Source organism: Macrobrachium nipponense, chromosome 17, assembly GCF_015104395.2.
Source record: "Macrobrachium nipponense isolate FS-2020 chromosome 17, ASM1510439v2, whole genome shotgun sequence".
In the NCBI taxonomy this organism is placed as follows: Eukaryota; Metazoa; Arthropoda; class Malacostraca; order Decapoda; family Palaemonidae; genus Macrobrachium; species Macrobrachium nipponense.
This window is the reverse complement of record NC_087210.1, coordinates 74,056,952-74,069,137: the sequence shown is the minus strand read 5'-3', so window position 1 is coordinate 74,069,137 and position 12,186 is coordinate 74,056,952.

The following is a 12,186-nucleotide window of genomic DNA, read 5'->3' as shown; positions in this document are numbered from 1 at the left end:
CTTCTTAATACAACAAAAGTAACATTTTCAAGTACTTCATTTTGTATATAGCTATATATGCAATGACATTTATAGAAGGAAAGGTCCAGTTTTGGGAAAAAACTACCCCCCCCCCCAACCACACACACAAAACAGTGGATACGGCCCTGCTAGGAGTACTAATCGACCTAAATATTTCACGTGGCCAAATATTTCAAATTAATATAGCTAATTTATATAGGAATTTTATCTTTTTGTCACATCCCTAAAGTTTTTTTTTTCAAACTGCTACATATACTCCAGTAATATTCTTTTCATAAATTAAGGAAAACTATTGTACCATACTAGTTAAAAATTACCAAAATTTTATGAGTTTTGTTCATAGTTGACTGGAAGGTTGCTCTGACTTGGTAGGTGTTCAGAATAATGTGTTTTCTGACATTCAGGTTACGCAGACATAAAGTAAAAATTCATTCATAACAGTATTTGTTGATATAAATATATGTGTGCATACATAATTATTACTGATATTCAGCAATGTACATTATATTACAGGAGTTACCTTTGTAATGGTTCAGCTAAAGAAAGCTTGCCGGCAAAAAAAAAAAGTAAATGAAAAAAATAAACTCGGGGTACCTAAGGGGAAAAAGGTTGAGAACCCTTAGTCTAAATCAATGCAATACTTTTTGATACGATGAGATGAGCAGTTTGCAATATGTGTGAACAACATGATACTGTATTTAATGACCCAGGTAACTTAACAGTTTACCAATTCTGGGACAGTGCTAAGCATACAAAAATTCTGCCAGAAATCATTGATGAGAGGACTAGGATGATCAACCACCATGGAAGAGATATTAATACCTTGGTAATGATTCCTTGGATATTTCTTTAATCCCCTCTGCCAGTGCCTCAGTAACAATATCTCATTCACAAATTTGAAATAAAAAGCAGAGAGGTAATCCACCTCTTAAAGAATGCCTTCACACATTCAGCAAAGAGAACTTGTTTGGGCCTAATGTTCATTGGTGGGCTACACAACCACCAAGACAAAGAAGGATGCAGTATGTAATACCTCTAACCCCACCAGTATTGCGGGACCCACAAATCAAACACAAACAGTATTTATCACCAGATTTTCATCCAAGTTCTCAAATTATTCTACTAGCAATTAATACAAAGTTTAAAAGACAACAGAACTAATAGAAAGAAAAGCTTTAATTGATATGCTTGTCATCTCTGGTGCTAAAAAAGATAACCACATAACACAGCAGAGATGCCCTGTAGTAGGGAGACTAGTGCCGTCAGTGCACCTAACGCAATGCACTGTAGGCCTTACTTTAGCTGCAACCCCTTTCATTCCTCTTACTATACTGCTTTCATCATATTCTCTTTCTTCCACCTGACTATCCACCCTCCTAATAATTGTTTCATAGTGCACATGCGAGGTTTTCCTCCTATTATAGCATTTCAAACATTTCTTCCTTTCTGAGGTCATTGACCTCATAGGTCCCAGCACTTGGCCTTTGGTCAAAGTTCTATGCATATACCACAGTTAGAGATGTAGAGCCAGCTTTTCAGCACTTCCTTACAGGATTAGCAATAAATGAAAGTTTTATATCTTGATTCGGTGCTAGCGGTTTGATGACGTATGGGATGAAAGAAGGAAAAATTATTGGTATGCCTCAATAAAAATTTTTGGGACTATGTAATTGAACTATACAAGGTAAACTTTAGTATGGGAGAGAACATAACTGTAAGTGAGCAATTTCCTGTTTATTGTGGGTGCAGCGAGTTGGTGGTTTATATTCCAAATAAGCTTGCTGAATATGGACTGAACTAAAAAATTATTTAATGCAGTTCCATATCTCTGCTCTATTACATAAAACTCTTGGGGTGCTGCAAGGCAAGTATATTACATGAGAGATTTTGAAACCTATTTAATCAGGCAGAAAAACTTAGATATTTATTTTCCATTCATTTCATAAAAGTCAAATAAGAAGAAATATACCTACTTTTCTTGGCATTTCTGGTTCCCTTCCTATTCATTAGTTGTTGCTTTGCAAAAACAGCAGCTAAAATTTGCTGGGACTATGGAGGAAGCTAGTTATATGAGAATTTAATTGAATCCAACATTATGAACTCAACATTATTTCTTACGGTAAAAAGTTGTTTCTTATGTTAAAAAGCGTTTAGATAATTCTAATTTTGTCCACAGTTCGCCATAATACAGCCATATATGAAAGCCAAAAGCCAGATAATATTTTACAATTAAACCAAGGATGGCAGTGGTATATTTAATCAAATGTACACAAATTATTCTTTCAGTAGGTGCACATGATGCTGGCCATTTGTGTTTTTAGACTTAAATATTTTCTGCATCAACTCATTTGTACTTTCTGATTGCCAGCAAGACAAAATTGCCCAGAGGAAGGCAGAAAGTATGCGTTTTTATGCAAGAATTAGCCCTTAACTTGGTAAAACCCTGGCCTAAGATCAACAGAGAAACACAATTTGCTCTACAAAGAAAGAACCTGTAATGATAAGGAAAAAACAAAACAATATAGTACATGCCATCATAATGACCTAATTGCTCTTAATATCCTTGCAGGTTCCTGATAGTGTTGAAGGTAGCTGGATCTATTTTGTACTGAATTATGTTGTTTTTTGTTTATTTTTTCTTTTTTTTGCATGAAGAAATCCAGTATTTTTTTTTTTACTTTCATGAAATGAATGGAAAATTTTAAAGTTTCAAAAGTTTATGAAAAAGGCATGTGAGCAAGCTTATTTATATAAAAAGATTTTTTTTTTATAGCTTTGTTGTGGCCAAGAAATTCATGTTACCATTTACCAAACTAAAATATTGTATGATGGTCACCTATTTTCGGTTATTTGTCACTCATGAGATAGATCTGCATCTAAGCAAAGGAGGATTGTAGATTTTACACCTTGCCCAAGGGTGATCTAAAAATAGTTACCATGTATGTAACCGCACTTTTCATATTACTTAAGATGAAGTTTTGCAATGATGTATTGTCAATCGTCATTAGAGTTAGCAAAGACGAACTGCCACAAAAATAACATTTATGAAACCGAAATCATGTCAAAACTAGAATTTGTAATAGTACAGTAGTACCTCGTATTTCGAACTTAATCCGTTCCAGAGGCTGTTCGAAGTACGATTTGTTCGAAATATGAAACAAATATCCCCATAAGAAATCAAGGGAATCAGGATAATGCGTTCCAGCCAACCCAAAAGTCCCCCTTTTCACATTTTTTCTATTATTAATGTGTTCAAAAGTTAAATCAAGAGTGTAAAGTAATGAAACAGTACGTTATATGAAGTAAAATTTTCTAAATTTTATTTTTTCTGTGTACGATTTACGAACTGTTTGGTAAAAATGGCGCCGGCCGGCTGGGGGATGGAGGGAGGAGAGACGGGAACCCTCTTGAGCAAACCGACTTGATTGCAGTATGCAAAGGTTGATAGCAAAATACATTCTATTCATATTAGGTACAAAGATAATTAAAGGAATCGATTGTGTTTGTGTGTGTCCGATTGTGTCTGAGAGAGAGAGAGAGAGAGAGAGTAATCAGCGTGTGTTTACAATTGGTTCTTAAGTGCACGAAATAGATTAATTATGCCACAATACATCAACTTACTGTTGGCAAACGGCAGACTTTTAAAACAATCATGAGGATTTTACAAACAAATAAGTAATAAGTCAAGAATGCAAGAAAAGAAAAGAGAAATAAAATAACTTTTCACAAGGAAGCCGTTTAAACAAACAATCGAAGGCATGCAGAAGCTGAAAGCGGCGCCAGTTTGTTTATTACAGAGCCGAGTTACTTTTACAGTATAAAAATATCGTAAAAAGCAATTATCACTAGATTGGTATTTTACCGTAACAAAAATAAAAGTGATTTGGGCAGATCGAGTGTAAGTGAAAGAAATGGGGGAATAATCATCCCAGATCAGCTAATAAGTCAATGGTAAGCAGAGCCGTTCTTCTCTCTCTCTCTCTCTCTCTCTCTCTCTCACCGAACACTGACTCGAGCAAGCGTTTCTTTTTACCGTGTTGCATTTGTTTTCATGTTTTATCATTATGTTAAATATACTTTTTTTTATATGAATTGGTACTGCTTTTACGTACACATTATATAGTAAAGATTTTACTGCCTCTTCTCCTCTCCTCAACAATACCACGACGCACGATAACTTAAAATCATTCATTCATTATTCCTACAAAATATAAACGCTACCTCCCTCTACATCAAGTTAGCTGTGTATCACCGCAATGACGAATGATTTTGTTAATCATTTGTGCTAAGTTTTATTGTGAAAAGCTTTGTTCTTTCATTTACTATTTTCTTAATATTGTTCAACTCAAGGTCCAAAGAGTATAGGAGGTCTTGTCAGCACTGACCCAAAATAAGCTTCTGCCAGGTCGAGAGCGTGACGTCAACTCAACCTCGCCCTAGGTTACTTCGAGGAAGGTCCTTTATTAATCCAATGGACAACAGCAAATACTATACGCGTTTGCGGATGCTCTACATCTAGTTAAGCTTTTTAGAAATAATTCTCTTGAGCATGGATTCATATTGCTGTAATGGGAAAAATATTCCTTTAATTATTAGTGATTTATTTAGGAATTGATTCATCATCCTCCTCTAATATCTTTACACTGCTATTGTAAGTGATTGGAACTGTGAAATGTTTTCGTTTCTGTTGTGGACAAGTGCGTGGCAGTGTAGCCAGTCCTTTGTTTTGTTTCTCTTTCGCTCTGAGTATGGGAACGCTGCCCTGAATCTTTCGTCTGCTTTTGGTAACACTAAAAGACACATGTAAGAATCACGAATGCTTTCGTGTGAGGACGTCAACCTGTCCGCTCTTCAATTTGGCTATTTTACCAAGTTAATAATGCAAATTATTATCTATCCCTTGCAAGGGATCTAGTCCAGGGAATCTAGTCCAGAGATCTAGTCCAGGAGTTCTGAAGACTAGGTAAATTAACCAACTCCAGGAGACTAGGCCTGGGAGAAATTTGGCATGATGTAATGAGTAATAAAGAAACAAGCTGCATACCAGGAATTTTCTTCAATACCCCTAAAATGGAAATCAGCACTTCAACTGCCTCCCAGTGGGAAGACATCACCTGGCCTCATTAATAGTAAGACCCATACACACAAGGAATATCATGTAATAGCAGGTAGGACAGGCCTACCCTATTTCCCAGGCAGCATAAACGTCATCTTCATACCCACCGTGTCAACAATGACACAGTACCATTCTCCGACCCGTGTCTCCAGGCAAGAAGACTGACAAAAGTGTATAAGTATACTAATAATATTCTTATTCTCGTATCTTACTGTCATGGTGAGGGAAAATCCTCACGCGACATTGCCGGATGGTACAGTTGCCTCAAAGTGTTCCTTTACCTCGTCCCCTTCTGTTTCATGATACTGGTCTGGTAACACAGCAATGAAGCCTGTTTGTCTTGTGACGACGGATGTGAATGGTCGAGCTATTGATGCCAATGTTCATATTTTCTAATCACTACTGTAGACAATATGTTAATGATATACGAATAATAGTTCACATTACCAGTGAACTGAGTCGATGTTAAACAAATAGAAAAATAATATAGTAACAGAGCAATAAAAATAGCAGTGGTAAAAATCATATTCAGTCCTTATTAACCATAATCATCAACATTTGTTCCATTCAGGTGTGGCTGTGCAGGCGCTTGCTGGGATCCCACTTTTGTTCATGGTAGATCATTATTAGGTTTCAATTTCAGAACGTTATTTGAATGGAAATACGCTTTGGATTTACACAATCCATCTCTTTATAAAGTAATGAAGTTATAAACCGCAAATACCAAGACCTATAAATATAATTTCACAAAGGCAACTATGATAGCCATTGACAGGTTACGATATGGAAGGCTTTGGCGGAAAATTATAGACCACCAGATGTATAAAGGAACTAATGTATCCAGTGTGTTGTCACTCATACTTGTTTTTTTATTCGAGCCACTTCTCACCAGAGTAGCCTAGCCTAGATGGGAATTTCCCTGGCCGGTATTTAACTCTAAGTCATCCGAGTAGTAACACACCTTAACCACCCTGATGGTCCTTATATACCAACACAAGAGTGGATAAAAAGGAATAGTTTGCAGTCGATATGAGTTTTCATTTCAGTCTTTCGTCTCGTGCGATTCGTGACTGGATTTCTTATCGCTTCAGTCTCGAATTTGTCGACTATTTATGATCCGTGGATTTGTCAGTTCAATGAATTCAAGATACATTTTGCTATTTTTGCGTCCTTGTCCATTAATTTTATTTTTATTTTTAATAAAATTTTAATTGAAACTGAATTTGATTCGTTTTTTGTTTGTGAAAATGAGCACCAAACTAATCTTGAAGGGAACACGTTCATTTGGCTACATCCACTATAATTGTTATTCATTCTTTTTCATGTTTAACAAGAATTGTTCCTGATTCCAGTAACTGCAGCTTTGTATTATCCTGACCACCCCTATTACTGATTCTCCAGCCGCCACCAGCCCCCGTCCTTTACCTATCCTCCAGTCCCACCCTCCCTCTTCCTCAGGTAGCCCTGCAACCTCCCAGGTCACTCATCACGAGCTGTGGTATGGAAAAATCAGTAATCCTAAAATTTCAATGGTCACATGACCATTCTTTCCCCTCTTTTACAACGCTCTGGAACTGCAGTCTAATAAATTCTGTTTGCCTTTGCTTAAAGGTCTACCCTTGATATTCTAATATCTTGTTTCTTGTTCTTGAATTTTTTGGGAGGGGGTTTTGGTTTGGTCATAGCACCTAACTCATTCATTCTCCTCATGATTAGAAAGCAGCAGTATACTTAGGTCTAACAGAATTTAGTGTTGCCCTTGACGTGGTAGCCAAAAGGCTTCTACAAATGATTAACCTGTTTATTTAATTTTCTGAGTAAATTTGATTTGGCTGGCATTTCACCAAGCTTAATTATCATTTCGAAGCAATGAAATCCATTACAACCTATTACATATGTTTATAAGATGCAGATAAAGCTTTCTGACAGCTCAGGATATAATTATGAGATGAAAGTGTTTTTGAAAGTAAAGCAACAGGATACACAAACTTTTTGTTCCTTCTTTTGGTGCTTTTCCTGTCAATCATGAACATCTTGAGCAGGTCAACGCCAACCAAACCTACATATGAGAAGTGAAAGACGTTTTACATACACACACTGCACTGAAAGAAGTGTAGAAACCACGGGGCTGGATTCTTCTGACCTTATCCTAGGCCTATGTCTGACATCGGAATACCATGACTAAAACTGACATAGTCTCTTTGTCTTCAGCCCTCAAAAATTTTAGGCCGAGGCCACAATTTATATAATGTATGTCATTGGTTTCGATACTAAAAGGCCAGATTCTTCTGACCTTGGCTTAGGCCTACATCTTGAGCAGGACATTCATTAATGACTCATTAACTTAGTCTAGGGTTCTATGTCCTTGATGATTTAATCTGAAGCCGTAATATATTTGATGTGTTTTAATAGAGACTAAACACTGTTCTGCATTGAAGTCTCCTAATATATAGATAACTACTTACTGAAGAGCAAGCAGCATTGAAGTCTCCAGAAATATGGACAACTACTTAACCCTTATTAGACAGGTAAATATATCAATATGCAGCTAATCAAACTGGGTAAACTTTCAGGTGGGCCAGTTTACGAAACAATGCATCAATGGAAAGAGGAAGATATGCAGGATGGATAACTACTTACTGGGGAGTAGCATTGAAGTCTCCATTTAATATTGATTACTATGTACTTACTGGAGGCAGCATTGAAGTCTCCATGAATATAGATTACTACTTACTGGAGAGAAGCATTGAAGTCTCGAGGAATATAGATCACTACTTACTGGAGGCAGCATTGAAGTCTCCATGAATGTGGATAAATACTTACTGGAGAGAAGCATTGAAGTCTCAATGAATGTAGGTAACTACTTACAGGAAAGAGGCATTGCAGTCTCCAGGAATATGGATAACTACTTACTGGAGAGAAGCATTGAAGTCTCCAGGAATATGGATAACTACTTATTGGAGAGTGGCATTGAGGTCTCCATTAATGTAGATAGCTACTTATAGGAGAGAAGCATTAAAGTCTCCAGGAATATGGATAATTACTTACTGGAGGGAAGCATTGAAGTCTCCAGGAATATAGATAACTACTTACTGAAGAGCAGCACTGAAGTCTCTATGAATGTAGATAGCTACTTACAGGAGAGAAGCATTGAAGTCTCCATTAATGTAAATAACTACTTACAGGAGAGAAGCATTGAAGTCTCCAGGAATATGGAGAACTACTTACTGGAGAGAAGCATTGTAGTCTCCATGAATGTAGATAACTACTTACTGAGAGAAGCATTGAAGTCTTCAGGAATATGGATAACTACTTACTGGAGACAGCATTGAAGTTTCCAGGAACACAGATAACTACTTACTTGAGACAGCATTGAAGTCTCCAGGAACACAGATAATTACTGTCTAGAGGCAGCATTGAAGTCTCCAGGGATATGGATAACTACTTACTGGAGGCAGCATTGAAGTCTCCAGTAACACAGATAACTACTTACTGGAGACAGCATTCAATTCTCCAGGAATATGGATAACTACTTTCTGGAGGCAGCATTGAAGTCTCCAGGGATATGGATAACTACTTACTGGAGGCAGCATTGAAGTCTCCAGGAACACAGATAACTACTGGAGACAGCATTGGAGTCTCCAGGACACAGATAACTACTTTCTGGAGGCAGGATTGGAGTCTCCAGGACACAGATAACTACTTAGTGGCGGCAGCATTGGAGTCTCCAGGACACAGATAACTACTTAGTGGAGGCAGCATTGGAGTCTCCAGGACACAGATAACTACTTAGTGGAGGCAGCATTGGAGTCTCCAGGACACAGATAACTACTTAGTGGAGGCAGCATTGGAGTCTCCAGGTCACAGATAACTATTAGGGAGAACATTGGAGTTCTAGTCACAGAATAAACTACTTATGGGAGGCAGCATTGGAGTCTCCAGGTCACAGATAAAACACTTAGTGGAGGCAGCATTGGAGTCTCCAGGCACCAGAATAACTATAGGCGGAGGCAGCATGAAGTCTCCAGGACCAGATACGTACAGCGGAGGCAGCATTGGAGTCTCCAGGAACACAGATAACTACTTAGCGGAGCGCATTGGAGTCTCCAGGTCACAGATAACTACCTTAGGGAGGCAGCATTGGAGTCTCCCAGACACAGATACTATTAAGCGGAGGCAGCATTGGAGTCTCCAGGCACAGATTAACTACTTTAGCGGAGGCAAGCATGAGTCTCCAGGCACAGATAAGGGCAATCTCCAGGGAGGCAGCATTTGGAGTCTCAGGAACACAGATAACTACTAGCGGAGGCAGCATTGGAGTCTCCAGACACAGATAACTACTTAGCGAGGCAGCATTGAAGTCCTCCAGGACACAGGATAACTACTTAGTGGAGGCAGCATTGGAGTCTCCAGGTCACAGATAACTACTTAGGCGAGGCAGCATTGAGTCTCCAGGACACAGATAACTACTTTAGCGGAGGATCATTGAGTCTCCAGGTCACAGATAACTACTTTAGCGAGGCAGCATTGAGTCTCCGGTCACAGATTAACTTACCTTAGTTTGGAGGCAGCATTGTATTCCTCCAGTAACTTACTTAGTGGAGCAGGGCATGGAGTCTTCAGGTCACATGATAACTACTTAGCGAGGCAGCATGAGCCTTCAGGTCACGAATAACTTACTTGTGGAGGCAGCATTGGAAGTCTCCAGGTCCAGATAACTACTTAGCGAGGCAGGCATGTGGGGAGTCTTCCAGACACAGACTTAGCGGAGGCAGCATTGGAGTCTCCAGGTCACCAGATACCTACTAGCGGAGGCAGCATTGTGGAGTCTCCAGGACACAGAATAATACTACGGAGCAGCATTGGGTCTCCAGGTCACATATAACTTACTTAGGCCGGTAGGCAGCATTGAAAGTCTCCCGGTCACAGGATAACTAAACTAACTTAGTGGATGCAGCATTGAAGTCCTCCAGGACCAGGATCACTTACTTATTGTATTCAAGCATTGGAGTCTCCAGGGGCACATAACTACTTAGTGGAGGCAGCATTGAAGTCTCCAACAGGAGGCTATGTTATTTCAATGTTATTTGGCGAAAATGTTCTAATGATCTCTCTTATGATTATTCTTCTTAACATAGTAGAATGAAGAACCTACATCTGACTATTAATTTAATTACTGAATAGCTTAGAGTATTTAGAAAAAAAAAAAGTAAAGGCAGGATTGCTATAGGTTAAGGGACCTAACTGTGGTTATTATGACGTCACGTACCTAGCCGTTTAATCCTGTACCCCAGTTTAAGCTGCACATGACAAGACCTTATTGTTCTCTAGACCTTGGTTCTACCTTGGGTTCAACTACACCGTCTCACTCGGCACACCGAACACAGGCTCAATTAAGACTATTTTTCCTTTTTTCTGTATTGCATTTGATTGTTTTCATATTTTATCATTACGTTCAATTTATTGTGAAATAACATTTTATTTTTTATGTGAATTGGTACTGCTTTTACGTACATATAGTAAAGATTTTACTGCTTCTTCTCTCCTCAACAATACCACGACGCACGATAACTTAAAATCATTCATTCGTTATTCCTGAAAAATATAAATGTCACCTCCCTCTACATCAAGTTAGCTGTGTATCACCGCAATGACGAATGATTTCGTTAACCATTTTTGCTAAATTTTACTGTGAAAAGCTTTTTCTTTCATTTACTAGACCGTCTCACTCGGCGCACTGGACACTGGCTCAATTAATACTTTTTTTGTATTACATTTGATTGTTTTCATACTTTATCATTACGTTAAATTTATTGAGACATTCCCTTTTTATGTGAATTGTTATTGCTTTTACATACATACAGTAATATTTTAGTTCTCTTTCTCTCCTCAACATATCAACGCTCCCTCGTTCAGTCTCAAGTCAGCTGGGAGTGACGACACCGCGGTTACGTACGATTTTATACATCTTTTATGCTAAATGTTATATTGAAAGCTAATTTTATATTAAATGCTTTATACTTTAATGTATTTTGTCGAATATAGTTATCATTAAACTATATATTGTAAATAAAAAAATAATTTAATACAGTTTAACTTGTCAGACCCAGTAGGCCGTCGAATACAAGTATAAACTAGATAATCAGTCAGTTCGAAGTAGGAGCATTTGTTCGAAAAACGGAAAGTTCGACATATGAAACATTCGACAAACGAGGTACCACTGTAGTTCTTTCCAAAATGTCCAGTCATGTTGTACTGTAATCATAAAACAAGACAATGACTTCACCCTTTCCACTCCCACAGTGGCCACCCACTTGTGGGATGAACCAAAGTTGTCAGAAAAACCTGTTACCTGTGTGCTTAACACTCATTAATTGAACTAGTTGGTGATCACTAAAACCTTTTCATATTCATACAATTTTCTATTACCTATTTTGTTGTAAGCCTGGATGAAGTTCCACTATAGTTGACCTTGTAAGATTTGCTTTTAATATTTTCATCTATGCCTTGTAAGGCCATCAGTTCCAGACTTTAGACAGTGTTTCCACATTTCAGCTAATGTAGAGTAAAATTAAATTTCATGTTTACCCAGTCTAGTACATACAGTATTTTCACTTATGCCTTAGAAGGGCAGCATTTCTACAATCTTCAAGGGAATGTTTCCACATTTGATTAAGGAGCAGAATTACATATGTTTACCCTTTCATGTAAAAAACCATGCTCTTAAGATTCATATTAATACGTAATGCCTTATATTTATTCCACTATACATGGACACACTTGACATATGTACAGTATCATATGTGTAACCATAGAAAATTAATTACCCTTTCTAAATGCAGTTCTTCTGTACAACAAGCTAGTGTCCAAGCATTGAGCCTACATAACTCAAAGTGCCTTCATATAAAAGAAGCGTGATGCCCACCACCATCTGTCATCCGTTCACCATTCAATCAGTCGTCAAATAGTTAATCACCGTTAGTTAATAGAAAAAAGCTGGGTCAAACTACCCAGTGGTAGTCAACATGGGAGGATTCATCAGTTGGACT